General features: G+C 37.6%; 2 long non-coding RNA genes across 4 annotated transcripts; both read left to right on the top strand.

The window, feature by feature from the left end:
* The first annotated feature begins 6052 nt into the window (after positions 1 to 6052).
* LOC110940848 lies at positions 6053 to 7257 on the top strand. 2 transcript variants are annotated; one of them, XR_002593583.1, is made up of 4 exons: positions 6053 to 6088; positions 6834 to 6898; positions 7063 to 7156; positions 7227 to 7257. It is a non-coding gene; the product is annotated as an uncharacterized LOC110940848 (long non-coding RNA). The 2 variants fall into 2 exon arrangements; XR_002593581.2 differs by lacking the exon at positions 6053 to 6088 and having other exon boundaries at positions 6623 to 6898.
* A 2986-nt stretch (positions 7258 to 10243) lies between these two features.
* On the top strand, positions 10244 to 13550 carry LOC110940846. Of its 2 annotated transcripts, XR_002593578.2 has the most exons (6): positions 10244 to 10494; positions 11404 to 11521; positions 11594 to 12344; positions 12426 to 12500; positions 13045 to 13070; positions 13201 to 13550. It is a non-coding gene; the product is annotated as an uncharacterized LOC110940846 (long non-coding RNA). The 2 variants fall into 2 exon arrangements; XR_002593579.2 differs by lacking the exon at positions 13045 to 13070.
* The last annotated feature ends 1152 nt before the right edge of the window (positions 13551 to 14702 follow it).

Below are 14702 nucleotides of genomic sequence, written 5' to 3'. Positions count from 1 at the left end.
ACCCGGAAAACGTAAAGGATGAAGCTTTGCGTGGCTCAAGGCAACGATTAGAACAAAGGGAAGACGGCGCCTACTATGTAACAGGACGTATTTGGGTCCCACTATGCGGCGGTTTACGAGAACTTGTGATGGATGAAGCACACAAGTCTCGCTACTCGGTACATCCGGGGTCGGATAAAACGTACCACGACATCAGAACTACTTATTGGTGGCCTAGCATGAAGGCCCACATTGCAACTTACGTCGGCAAATGTTTGACTTGTGCGAGAGTCAAGACAGAGTACCTGAAACCCTTAGACTTACTTCAACAACCCAGGATACCACAGTGGAAAGGGGAAGAAATTTCCATGGATTTCGTTACGGGTTTACCTAGATCTCAGCATGGGAACGATACAATATGGGGAAATCGTGGATCGACTTACCAAGTCTGCACACTTCCTGGCTATAAAGGAAAACGGATAAGTTCTCCACTCTCGCAGACACCTATCTTAAAGAAGTTGTTTCGAGGCACGGGGTGCCCACCTCCATTATTCCGGATCGGGATGCACGATTCACGTCAGAACCATGGCCAGTGATGCACAAATCTTTCGGCTCACGATTAGACATGAGCACAGCATATTATCCTCAGACGGATGGGCAGTCTGAGCGCACAATACAAACTCTTGAAGACATGCTTCGGGCATGTGTTATTGATTTCGGCAACGGTTGGGAAAAGCATCTCCCTTTGGTGGAGTTTTCGTATAATAACAGTTATCACACCAGCACACAAGCCGCTCCATTCGAGGCATTGTACGGACGTAAATGCCGGTCACCTCTCTGTTGGGCAGAGGTGGGGGATAGTCAGATTACGGGTCCAGAGATTGTAGTGGACGCCACAGAAAAGATTGCACAGATACGACAACGTATGGCGGCAGCTCGTGACCGTCAGAAAGCCTACGCGGACAAGCGTAGCAAGCCTTTGGAATTTCAGGTCGGGGACCGGGTCTTATTAAAAGTCTCACCCTGGAAGGGTGTGGTTCGATTTGGTAAACGAGGCAAACTCAATCCACGGTATGTTGGACCGTTCGAAATCACTGAAAGAATAGGCCCAGTGGCCTACAGACTGAATCTACCAGTTGAACTCGGTGCAGTTCACAATGTATTTCACGTGTCGAATCTGAAGAAATGCCTATCAGATGAGACCCTCATAGTTCCTTTTAAGGAACTCACTATCGATGAGCGGTTGCAGTTCGTCGAGGAGCCAGTTGAAATCACGGACCGGGATGTGAAGGTCCTCAAACACAAGAGAATCCCTCTTGTTCGAGTTCGTTGGAACTCCAGACGTGGCCCAGAGTACACCTGGGAACGCGAAGACCAGATGAAAGAAAAGTATCCCCAGTTATTCGAAATCAATGCAACCACTACTGAGGCTGAAGCTACTACTACTGAATTTCGAGACGAAATTCCAAATCAACGGGGGGATGATGTGACACCCCAGGAAAACCAGTGAACAATACAGCTTACCTAGCTTCCTCAGTGAGTGCGTACCAAATTTCGGGACGAAATTTCTTTTAAGTTGGGGATAATGTGACAACTCAAATTTCCAAGATTTCTATTTCGCATTTATTGCACGTTCTTGTATTACTTAGTTGAATGATTTCACAATTAGATGCTATGGAATTGTATATGTGTTGATACAATGAAGTGTGTTGTGAGACGTTGCATCATTATGTGTTAATTGTGATAAACTTGTCAAATGTGTAAACTTGGTGGTGGAACTATGAAACGGTTATGAGATGGTGTGCATGTGAAAATTATAATACTTAGGGATGTAGATGGTAATTAGTGAAATCCTAGATACTTAACCCTAATCTCATTTCTCTAATCATTGGCACACAAAACTAAATCACGTACTTGCAACTCTCTAATCCCCTAGCAATCATCATCACCCTCATCATTGGCAAGAAAATCATCACACTTGATTCCTCTTCCTCTAGAATCGTTCAAGGTAATTGTTTAATCATTGTTCATGATTAATTGTTGATTGATTTCTTGATTTTGTGTTCATGGAAAACCCTAATTTCTCATGTGATATTATGTGATTTAATTCTGGATAGTTGAGATTACGACGATGATTAGATGCATGCTTGATAGGTTATTATTGTGATGATTGTTGTGGTTTAACATCGATTGAATAATCTTGTTTTCTGCCGTCGATACGATTAGATTTAGGGTTTGCTTGACTGTAAAACGTAACTGGAGAATGATATACGTAACTGCTTTGATCTTGTTGAATATGTGGAATGTTGGAATACACGCATAGTTGAATGTCTGAGTTTATTCACAAATCATAAATGTCCGAGTTTAAACTAATCGAAGTAATCTGAGTTTATTGATCACTCCATGCCCGAGTTTAATATGATACCCTTAGTCCGACTTTGTTAGGAGAATTGATGGCCCGACTTTAAAGTTTATCATGTAGTCCGAGCTTAATATGCAACACCTAGTCCGAGTATATTAGTGGACCGAGTTTAGTTATAATGGTCCGAGTTTAATAAAAGTGACATTGGGCCCGAGTTTAATGTGTTGCCATGTCCGAGTTTAATGTGTTGCCATGTCCGAGTTTAATGTGTTGCCATGTCTGAGTTTAATGTTATATCATCATGTCCGAGTATGTTAGTTAATGAATGGACCGAGTTTAAGGTAACTTGAATAGGTCCGAGTTTAATGATTAAATGGTTGGGCCGAGTTTAATGGATCCTCTTTGGTCCGAATATAATGTTTGATATTGGTCCGACTTTAATGGATTATATACTGATGGACTATCTATTGGACCGAGTTTAATATGATCGACCATGTCTGAGTTTGTATGCTGATTATATGTCCGAGGTTGTATGATATATCATGTGTTACCCAAGTTTTGAACAGGGGAGACCCCCCCCCCCATACTGTCTGAGTTTTAGAAGGGCAAGGCCCTGTCTGATATTATGTGATATTCAATTTGAAACAATGAACTGTGTGATACAATAACAGCAGGTTCTGTTCTGCATGATGTGATATCTATGTTGCTGTAATTGTGGTATATTACTGTGCTTATGTGCAAACCATGTTAGTTGAATCAGTAATCGATTATCATACACAGTTGATTGAACGCCAAGACTTGTAAACCCTAATTGATAATTGGTTTCAAACACTTACATTATATCATGTGCAATATATCCTAGGTCGTGTGTAACGGACTTAGGCAATTGTTAAACCCTAGAGCATAGCATACCGAGCAAACCAAGGTGAGTTCACACTCTTACCAAGGCATGGGATTCCCGGGGTGTTGGGAATGGGATTGAAAGGATAAGATTGAATAGATACACTACGGACACTATGACTAGACTACCATATTACTATCCTCGGTTGTGAAGGATACTTATACTGATCACTATCCTCGGTTGTGAAGGATACTTATACTGATCACTATCCTCGGTTGTGAAGGATACCTATACTGATCACTATCCTCGGTTGTGAAGGATACTTATACTGATCACTATCCTCGGATGTGCAGGATACTTATACTGATCACTATCCTCGGTTGTGAAGGATACCTATACTGATCACTATCCTCGGTTGTGAAGGATACTTATACTGATCACTATCCTCGGATGTGCAGGATACTTATACTAATCACTATCCTCGGTTGTGAAGGATACTTATAGATACGAATAGTCTAGTGGTTATACAACGTGGGAAGCCCCCACCAATAGAACGTACTAACGGCCCAGTAGAGCCACCTGTCACAAACGAACTTACTATTACGCATTTACTTTCTGTGAACTCGCTCAACTAGTTGTTGACCCTCTGTTACATGCCTTGCAGGACGTTAGGTATATGGAGCTTGCACACGGAGGAGCTGGTCGTTGTGGGACTTGGATCTTGATTATCTTGTTAAACACTTTTGATAATTGATACTTATTTGCTATGGGTTTTACGATAATACGCTTCCGCTAAACGATGTTAACTTACTTATGTTTTGGAAACACCTTTCATATGGAATTGGTTTGGATTATATTGCATTTACTTTTACTTATTACAATGTTCTGTATGATTGGTGGCTTGATCCTGGTCAGTCACGCTCCCAAGCGGTGATACTCCGCAGGTGGATTTTGGGGGTGTGACAAACTACTTCACTACTGATATGAAAATCGGATTCTACGCCGGAGAACACGGCGATGGTGAGGAGTTTGACGGTGTGTTGGGGACGTTAGCTCACGCGTTTGCACCGCCTAGAGGCTTGTTGCATCTAGACAGTGACGAAACGTGGATTGTTGGTGATATATTTGGTTCTGGGTCTGGAACAGGAACAGAAATGGATCTGGAATCAGTGACGGTGCATGAGATCAGGCATTTGTTAGGGCTAGGACACTTTTCAGTGGAAAATGCGATTATGTTTCTAATTTCTCATGAATTTTACCTGTTTTTCGTGAATTTGTTTGCTCGATCTGTAACTGACACAGTCCAGCTATGGTGCGAGGTACAATTTAATCGTTTTTTCACTTTTTCGCTACGAGTTGGGGTATCGAATTTTGTAAGATTTGTTCTGTACGGTTGTGCAGTGAGTATACATTTGCTGCTGTGGATAATCTGGACCATTGTATGAAGTATTTGAACCAGACGCTAGTCACATTTGGATTTCCGGCTTCTCTGGATTTGTTTGCAACTGATCCGGTTTGAGAATTTTGAGTTTGTGTTATGATTTTGACATTTTGCTGTTTTAGTTTGTGTTTATTTTTTGTTTATGGGTTATGTTTATGTTTCGGTTGCGCGAACTTGCAATTGCATATACTCGTTGTTGCAGCAGAGGCAACGCGATATTGAGTTTCGAGAGTCGACTAATGATAAGAGGCCACGGTGAGGTTTTTGTTGTTAGAAGTAGTTTAGTTTACTTGAGGCATTTGGTTAGTTAAGTATCTCACCGCTTCTGCGCATTCGGTACCGATACCTGGTACCAAATGAAGTCCATCGTGACGTACAATCCTCAAAATGTGTGTTTTTTAGTGCAGTTTTAATTCTTTAACCACATGGAGATTAAAAGCATTCACTTACAAGGTTTTATAGATGTTCTTTTGTTATTTAGTGGTTTAACTAAAAATAAGTAGGTTTATACTTGAAAGATATATCAAACGGTGCATTAAAAGATATATCTTTTTGGTCATGGTCAACTGTACTATATGTCGAAATAGTGACATACGGTTGACTATGACCAAAAACTATAACCATCAAAAACTGTATCCATCAGATTCTTACAGTACAATTGACCATGACCAGTAAGATATATCAAAAGTATGTCGCTCTTTCAACTTTCAAGATATATCAACTTAGGCAAGTATGAGAGATATATCAAACAGTACACTAAAAGATATATCAACTGAAAAAAGTAGGTTAATACTGCTGTTATTTAGGTTGTCAGCACACAAAGATATATCAACTTAATTTCGCCTTTTAAATCTTAAATTGTTATTTAGTCGTTTAAACTGTGATGTTATTAAGGTAACTATTGTTACAATCCTTCACAGAACGCTCACCTAACCAACTTCTTCTTTGACAGTAATCAAGACATGAGCATCGCTCTGTTGAAGGAGATAGCAACCTCTACCCATCGATTTAATCGTCGAAGCATCGAGATGGCTGCCTCGCTTGCCATTGTGGCGTTCACGAGTTTGAAAGCTAAAAACCAAGGTGGTAATGTTTTCGTGTTATCTTAAACAACTGAAACACATTTTATCCCATAGTTAACAATTTATTTGACCCGCTCAGGTTAAAAATGCAGAAGTTGTTATACAAGAGTGTCGTGAATACGCTTTAGATGCATTAGGATAACTATAGTACTAAACTCAATATTATACGTTTTAATTCCTTCAGCAACTGTTTCAATAGGCGAATCTGATGGTTACTATTACTTTTTTCGTCCGATAGCTTTCATTCTGTTAGTGACCTCAGCTAACTGAAAAATTAAAACGTCAGGATGAGGCAAGTGGCTGGTGGTTTAAATGGGTAATTTTCATAGGCCGCTCAAAACGTGCATGGTCGTATTGAGCTGGCCGCGCCACTACTTGCCCAGGTTTTTTGTATTTTCTAAATATTTAATGTTGAACCTATATTAACGAGAGCTTTAGCATTGAAATGATAATAATTTTTTTAAATAGAACGATTTTGGTCGTAGTGAACATATGAGTACAAATAAGACTCATTTTGACCTGTTTAGCCCCTGACCCATTTTGTCTTTGCTTAAATTATATAATTTACCCACTTCAGCAGGTAGAATACAACCTAGGTTGTTGATAGCTCGTCAATATGTTTTATTGTACAATAATTTATTAATTTACAAGTAGGGGTGTAAACGTGCCCGAGCCCGAGCCAAATCGAACCCGATTAGTTGAACCCGGTATGGACACGAACCGTAGGGTTGAAATCTGTTCGTAACCCGTACTTTCAAACCAGTCATAACCCTGGTTTCAAACCGGTCAAACCCAATCCCGAACTGGTTTGGACAAAAACCTGATTTGACCATCTTTGATCCAACCTGAACTGGTTTGAAAGTATGGGTTACGAACAGATTTCAACCCTACGATTCGTGTCCATAATCCAACCTGAACTGGTTTCAACACCAACCGGTTTAGGCTCAGAACTCGATTTCTGCTTGACTGCACCTGTAGTCAGAGCGCTCTGTTAACTGTGGGGCCACATTCACTTATTAGATGTTGTAACCGGACAATATAAACTAAAAACAGTTGCTATTATTATAGTTTTTGAGCAAATGCTCTTCCTTGCGAGTTAAATCTTGATTAGTTATTAAGTTATTCCAGCTGAAGTTATGAAGTCCTTGAACATTCCCAAGGGAGTAAGACGTAAGAGCATTGAACACTCATAGGTAACCTCCTTTCACCTTTTTAGGCTTTATTTCATCAAAATTTTGTTCTACTTTTAATTTTTCGGATCATTAATTTATGGCGGCTAATGTGGAAAAAGGATAATATAAATGGATATCAAGTCAAAATGAACTTTGTTTATTACAAGCTCTGGTGTATTATGCAGAATGAAAATCGAGTATACAGCCTTAAAAGAGAGCTTGGAAAGTATGGAGCATCTAATTTCTTCAATTCGTAGACTTCTTCTATCGCTTGTTAAGGTGATCATCCTTTACCTTAATCTATTGTAATGATTTAACATGATTCGTGTTAAAATTGCCACCTACTCAGGTGAAAGAATAGGTTCCAGCTGAAGATACGCTCACAGTTGCTGGCAGGAAATCATAAATTATCGAGAATGTTGTTACAGAAGCAAAACTTCTAAAGAATGCACTCGGTAGCACGCTTCCTATAAGCATACTTCATATGAAACTTCAATTCTCATATTTGGTCTTGTAGTCGCTTTTGTAATTGAAAATGAGATTTATATGGGAAGATGGGGAATCTTTTCGACCCGAATTGTTTCGACGCGAACCGTTTCAACCCGTACAGTTCCCACACGAACTGCTTTAACGGGTCAAAATAAGTAAATCATTGGTGAAAAAAGCATCATGGCTTAACGTAGAACAGAAAACGCAGCAGCCGCGGCTGTTGACTTCTGGTGAGGTGGCTAAAAAGCGAGTCTGAAGCGGCATTACTAACTGAAGTGTAAGAACAGCATAGCACCTTAAGGTGAGGCGGCTAAAAAGCGAGTCTGAAGCGGCATTACTGACTGAAGTGTAAGAGTAGTATAGCGCCTTAAGGTGAGGCGGCTAAAAAGCGAGTCTTTTACCATCCCTTGTTTCTGCACATGCAAAAAAAATATATTAATAAAGTAAAATAGGGATATATATATTTTATGATGGTTACTGTGGTGTTCTTTTTTAATTATTATCACTTATAAAATTATAGATAACTTGCAAGTAAACTAACCATTGTCCTGCCTTTAAGAATCTGATGCATTTGTGAACTTTAGTATCAATGGGTCATTTTGGTTTAGCCTATCACCAAATTACCAATCAGATTACTTAACTTATCCAGCGAATCCATGACCAAACAAATTCCTTATCAGTTAACACACTCGTCATGATATTCTCATTTGCTCAATGAGGCCACCAATTATATAAAAACTTAATCAATCAATTCAACTAGTGCATTCAATATGGTCAGTTAATGAAGTTCACACGATTTAGTATAAAAGGAATTAAAATCAAATATTAAATCGGGTTAGACACTTGTCCTAGTGGAAAGGACGGGTGCACACAAACTTAAGGTCATGGGTTTGATCCTCATTTATGCCCGGTTTTTGGCGATTTTTTTTAATTTTAATTCCTTTAATTTGCTCTTAAATTTCGCTATTCTTTCTGTCAAGTTTAATTCATATATATATATATATATATATATATATATATATATATATATATATATATATATATATAAATCTTTTTTTCTTTTTATATTATCTATAACAATTAATTATTTTTCTTTTTTATATAATTAAAATTTTAAATCTAAACATAGATAAATAACAAATTCTTAAAAAAAATTATTACATATAAATAACTAATTTATAAACATTTTGGTTTATGTATTCTTTGATTGGATTATATGTTACTTGGATTTTCTTTTAAATGGGAAATTAATAAATATTGGACTATTACATAGTATGTCGTGAGCTTTGTATCAATCAATCATGCCCTAATCACCTTGTCCACTGCGGGTCGGGGTGTGACAGATTTCCTACCTTAGCTTTTCTATTGGTGGGATTTACCGAGTATGATGATGATGATGATACAAGACTCTTAGAACAAGAAGTCATATATGGCTTAATGGACGATATTGGGCCTTATTGGATAACAATGGACACTAGTATGTCATAGAGTTGCATAAATCGGTTAATTTCAATAATCTATTCGGTTAGTTGGTATAACCGGTCAATTAGAACCAGTCAATTAGGCCCAATGATGGTTATTTGGGTTCTTAAAGGTCAATTACGCCTAATGAAGGTCAGTTAGGGTTGTTGAGTTCAATGATTGTCAATTAGGCACAATGACAGTCAATTAGACCCAACAATGGTAAACTAGTTTCAATGAAGGTCAGTTAGAGTTGTTGAGACTCAATGATGGCCAATTAAGCCCAGTGGTGATCAAATAGACCCAACAATGCTCATTTAGGCCAAATGATGGTTAATTACGGTTTTTGAGCTCAATGATGGCCCATTAGGCCCAATGAAAGTCAACAAGGTCTAATGATTGTCAGTTAACTTCAATGATAGTTAGTTGAACTTAATAAAGGTCAGTTAGGCCTAATGAAGGCTAGTTAGGGTTGTTAAGCTCAATGATGGTCATTTACGCCCAATGACGGTCAATTAGACCCAACGATGGTAAACTAGGTTCAATAAAGGTCAGTTAGAGTTGTTGAGGCTCAGTGATGACCAGTTAAGCCCAGTGGTGATCAAATAGACCTAATGATGGTCATTTAGGCCAAATGATGGTTAATTACGGTTTTTGAGCTCAATGACGGTCAATTAGGCCCAATGAAAGTCAACTAGGTCTGATGATTGTCAGCTAGCTTCAATGATAGTTAGTTGGGCTTAATAAAGGTCAATTAGGCCTAATGAAGGCCAGTTAGGGTTATTAAGCTCAGTGATAGTCAATTAGGCCCAGTGAATGTCAGTTAGGGTTGTTGACCTAAATGACGATTAATCAGGGCCAACGAAGGTGAATTAGTTGTTAGAATGATATAGTGAGTAAAGTGTGAATTCTAATACGACCCGAAAAATAACACGAACCTAACACGAAATTTACGGGTTTGTAGTCTAAACGGGTTTGGGTCAGTTTCAGGTTGAACCCGTGGACCCATTCAACTCAAGAGGTTGGGTTCAGGTTAAACCGGTCGGGTTATCGGGTTGACTCGTTTAACCCATTTATATTATATTATATATTTTTACAATATATTTTATGTTATAAAATAATTTGGGTGTGTATTTTATGCTATAATTATAACTTAAAAGAGAAATTAACATAAGATTGTATAACTTAAAATCCAGTTGGGTCGTGTTCGGGTTCATATTTATGACATGATTTTCATACACAACACAAATCTTTCAAACGTAACATAAATATAATTTTTTTTATTATTTTATGTAATATACGAAAAGTATTACTTTAATTTTCGTTTCCCACCATTTCAAAAAAAAAATTCTAATTTCCCTCTCATTTCTCTTGTATCTCCCTACTAAAACATTTTCATTTTTACTTTTCCCCCTATTTTCCTTTTAACCCTAAATGGATTCCCCTCCCAAAATTCATCCCCAGGTCGTACTGATACCCCCTAATCAGCTTGTTTTGGCATTACGATAAAGAGAGAAAGAAACCGGACACGCAACATCTCCATTGAATCCATCTAATCTCTCTCTGATTGAACGCGAACCAAAGGAAGAAGAACATAAATCGGAAGCCATCCGATTCTAGACCTTAATCGGAGCGCTGAAAACCAATTAAGGACTGACGTGATTAAGGTAAGTGCAAGAACCCTATTTTATTCGCATTTATTAAAAAAGCGTTTTGTGGTTATTTATTCAGACCCTGTAAGCAGTAATCTGCAAGTTCATGTTTTTTTTTGTGGATATAATAAACTGAAAATGCTGTAGAGATGATATAGATCTGGCAAACGGGTCGGTTAGGTTCGGGTTGGGTTGGGTCATGGGTCAAAACGGATTCACGTCAAAACGGAGGCTGATGTGGAGCTTATAGATGGAGGATCAGGATGATTGAGTGTTGGAGAACCATACCCCATGCCTAATTACTAAATGACCCATAATAAGTAAGATGAAGAACCTAATTGGTAACTATAGAATCTGGTGGGAAAATAATAGAACATTTATAAGACTTTTGCAGATCACTCAAATAGTTACAGAACATTCCCTATAAACCCCTCAAACATTCTGAATTCACAAAATAAGCCCATTCTGAGACCTTTAGACAATAAAGTCACCACCCAATATCACATGAAAATCCATAAATAAACAATGGTCCCAACAACAAGAATTGCACCTAGGGGTGTTCATCGAGTTTTTTATTTGGGTTTCGGGTTTTTCGGGTCGGATTGTTCGGGTTTTTCTCTGGGAAAATTGACCCGATAACCAACCCATTTTAAAGTTCGGGTTATTCGGGTTTGGGTTATTCGAGTTTGGGTTAGTTCGGGTCGGGTTATTCGGTTTTTGGGTTTTGGGTTTAGATGTAAATGAAAATAAATGTTTTTTTTTAATTTTTTTTACAAAATAGCATCAAAATTCATATTGCTACTTTAAAATCAAATCTTAATACCCCATAAAATCAAATCAAAACTCCGCTATGAGATACTTACTTTCTCTTATTAGTATGTTTGCCGTATGTTGATTATTTTTTCATATACTTTTGAATCATAGAAGGAAGAAACTATGCCTGGCAGCATTGGGTGAATGGAGGTAGAAACAGAGGAAACTGAAAATGGTAATAATGATGTATCTCGTCCCTAAAGAGGCTAATGATCAACCGAAGGAACTAGTAAGTAACTGATCTTGCACTAAAAGTCTATGCAACTCAAGTGTTATATTATTGGCATTTTTTAAATGGCAGCTATACTAGAAACAAGCTTCTAAAAGGCTATTGCAGAATGGGATACGGGTACTGATGCGGGTCCTCTTGTAACTAGGCGTAGGCATATTCGGTTTGAATCTCTTCATGAAGGTATATAGGGGTGCTAAACGGGTCGGGTTTGCGGGTCAACCCGACCCGAACCTGAAAATTTTAGACTGATGCGAACCCGAAAATCATGCCGTACATATGAACCCGAACCCGACCCGAATATTCGCATACTGACCGAACCCGACCCGTTCAACCCGATTTTTTTTTTATTTTTTTCAGCAAATTAATATATTAAAATTAACACTACAACAAAAAAAAACACAAATTTATATAATAAAATTACATTAAAATCATATAAATTTATGTTAACTTCCATTTTTAAGTTATATTTATAGCATAAAATATACACCCAATTTAATTTATGACATAAAACATATTTTTAAAAATATAATATAATAGAAATGGGTTAAACGGGTCAACCTGCCAACCCAACCGGGTTGACCCGAACCTGGCCCGTTTAGCTAAACGGGTTCGTGGGTTCAACCTGAAACTGGCCCGAACCCGTTTAGACTAAACCCAAACCCACGAATTTCGTGTTAGGTTCGTATCATGTTTTCGGATCGTGTAAAAAATTCACACCCCTAAAGATATATGCTTAATATTTTATTACATCTCTTGATGTGGGTCATGTTCTTCTCATTGTGGCTTCCTTCGTATTGCTCCCTTTTCACCGGTACTCGCTGTAAGTAATTATTAGTTGTCTATAATCTTGTTTTCTGATTTATAAACAGTTTTGATCAGTATTTTGTAATTTTTTTTTCAGGGTGTTGGGGATGCTTGTGGTGCTAATGTTCATCCCAATTTATGAGCGCATTATATGGGGCCTTGCTATAGCTAGGTTGATTTTCTGACTTAATAAAGTGATATTTCAAATTTAAAGTGGAACTTTTTGAATCAAAACTTTAGTTAAAAGTGGTTTAGATGTAAAAAAGTTGATGCATGTGATTTAACTTGTTGTATAAAGTAGGTACACTGTTAGGTGGTATACGTTACATACAGAATAAAGATGGTTTTGAGTAGAGGTGTAGTGGTTTGAATTGATAAACTCAGCACGACTAGTAAGCTGACACGTTGTAAATAGGTCGTAAACAGATTGAACATATACAACATTTTTTTATTTTATGAGTTTATTTTTTAATAGGTTGACGTGTTAACTTGTTTGATTAAACAGGTTATATAAGTCAGCTTGTTTCATTTTACAGTTTAAATGGGTCAGTCTATTTCATTCTGCAGTTTAAATGGGCCAGCCTGTTTCATGTTACAGTTTACACGGGTCTTTTTGAACTATTAACGAACCGATCTCGCGGCCTGACTCTTGTTTACACCCCTAGTATGGAAGGATAACACTGATTAATATTTGCATTGTTTTGTTCAACCTGCAGGACCTGTTAGTGGCAGTTCTACACATGTACATTTCTTTGTTTAATTCGTTTTTTAGTGTTTATAATGAATTCAATTAAACATAAATTCAAATATAATCTAATCAGAAAATGAATTTCTTTCTTACTTACTCTGTTTATGTATGTTTGTGAGTTCAGGGAGCTATTTGAAGCCAAAATCGGGAAGCTTGTTGAACTTGGGTTCAGTAGAGATGCAGTTATACAAGCTTTGAAGCTTTTTGATGGTAATGAAGAACAAGCAGCTGGATATCTTCTACCTCTGGAAAAACGCGTGAATCTGCAGTTTTTATTTTGATATTTGCTGGTGCGGCATTTTGGATTAATTTGCCATTGGTCGTTTACACCTAAATTGTGCAATGCATGAAGTAGTGTTGGGATTGAACCCTAACAGAGGAACAGATAATGTAAAGCCAAAACCGGATCCCATTAGTGGACACTTAATAAGCAGCAGTTTACTCTAATCTCTCCCCTTGACAGTGGTTGTCTAACAGCTGATGGATGTTAAGTGCTGCTCAACTACAACAACTGATAAACCAAACTCTGATGATTATCTAACAACTGCTGAAGACAAACTCTGTTGCTCTATCTACTGCTGTATCCTAAGTACTGCTGAAGACTCAAGCACCGCCCTCTCAAAGACTGATCACCTTTGAAGAAAGCACTGAAGACTCAACATCTGTGCTAAGGCTACAACAGTGGAACGTGAAGCAGTAGTTTCCTTATGTTTTGTATTTTAGTGATTATCAGATGTTACATAACAGTAGTTTGTATAGAACAGTATTTATAGTTTGTTAGGTCGTTAGATGTCACTATCATGGTGACATCAGCTGAAGCATATCAGTAGTTTGGTTTGCCTATAAGTATGACAGTACTCTGTACTGTTACACTTGATCGTTTTGAGTGAGTTTTTCTCCTCAATTCATCCTTTCATCTTGTGCAACCAACTCTGGTATATCAGGCTGAGGGGGAGTTTAGATTGTAAGCTTTGACTGTAATCTTTTGCTTTTATGTAAATCTTTTGACTCAATCAAAAGCAATTGTTTATCAATCTACACTTTCCTTTGTTTGTGTTTACAAAGTTTGCTACTCATTTCCGCTGCACTTATTCGTTTTATGCAAACAAACACAATCACAGACAGCCTCAGATCCTAACAATTGGTATCAGAGCTTTGGACAGTCAAATTCGATCTTACAATCAATTTGACATAACAGTTCAGCTCAAAATTCATTGATGCTAAGGTTGGTTGTATCCAGTTGAAAAAACAGAGTAACGAGTGAATCATGGTTAAATGAATATTCAAATACTCTGAAAATCAACCAAGATGTCATATGACACACAAATCTCACACAACAAGCGTTTTTCATACATATGTCACTCATAGTTTTCAGATCTGTAAAATGTCTGATAAATTATGGGATCGTTCGATGTTTTCAAAATTGATTTCAATTGTTGTGTTGATTTTTGTGATGTTTAGTCAAAATTTCTCATGTGTTCAAAGGCAGGTTGAGAACCTTCAAAAGGACCAAATCAATTTTGTCCAAAACACATTGAGAAAATAAGGTGTCAAATTTGTCCTAATCATAAGTAATGTGAGATGTGAAATAAAACATGATCAAACATGGTCAGATCTCTCAAAACA

The sequence above is a fragment of the Helianthus annuus genome, chromosome 5 (assembly GCF_002127325.2).
Source record: "Helianthus annuus cultivar XRQ/B chromosome 5, HanXRQr2.0-SUNRISE, whole genome shotgun sequence".
Taxonomy (NCBI): domain Eukaryota; kingdom Viridiplantae; phylum Streptophyta; class Magnoliopsida; order Asterales; family Asteraceae; genus Helianthus; species Helianthus annuus.
This window is presented reverse-complemented; position numbering and strand designations above follow the sequence as displayed.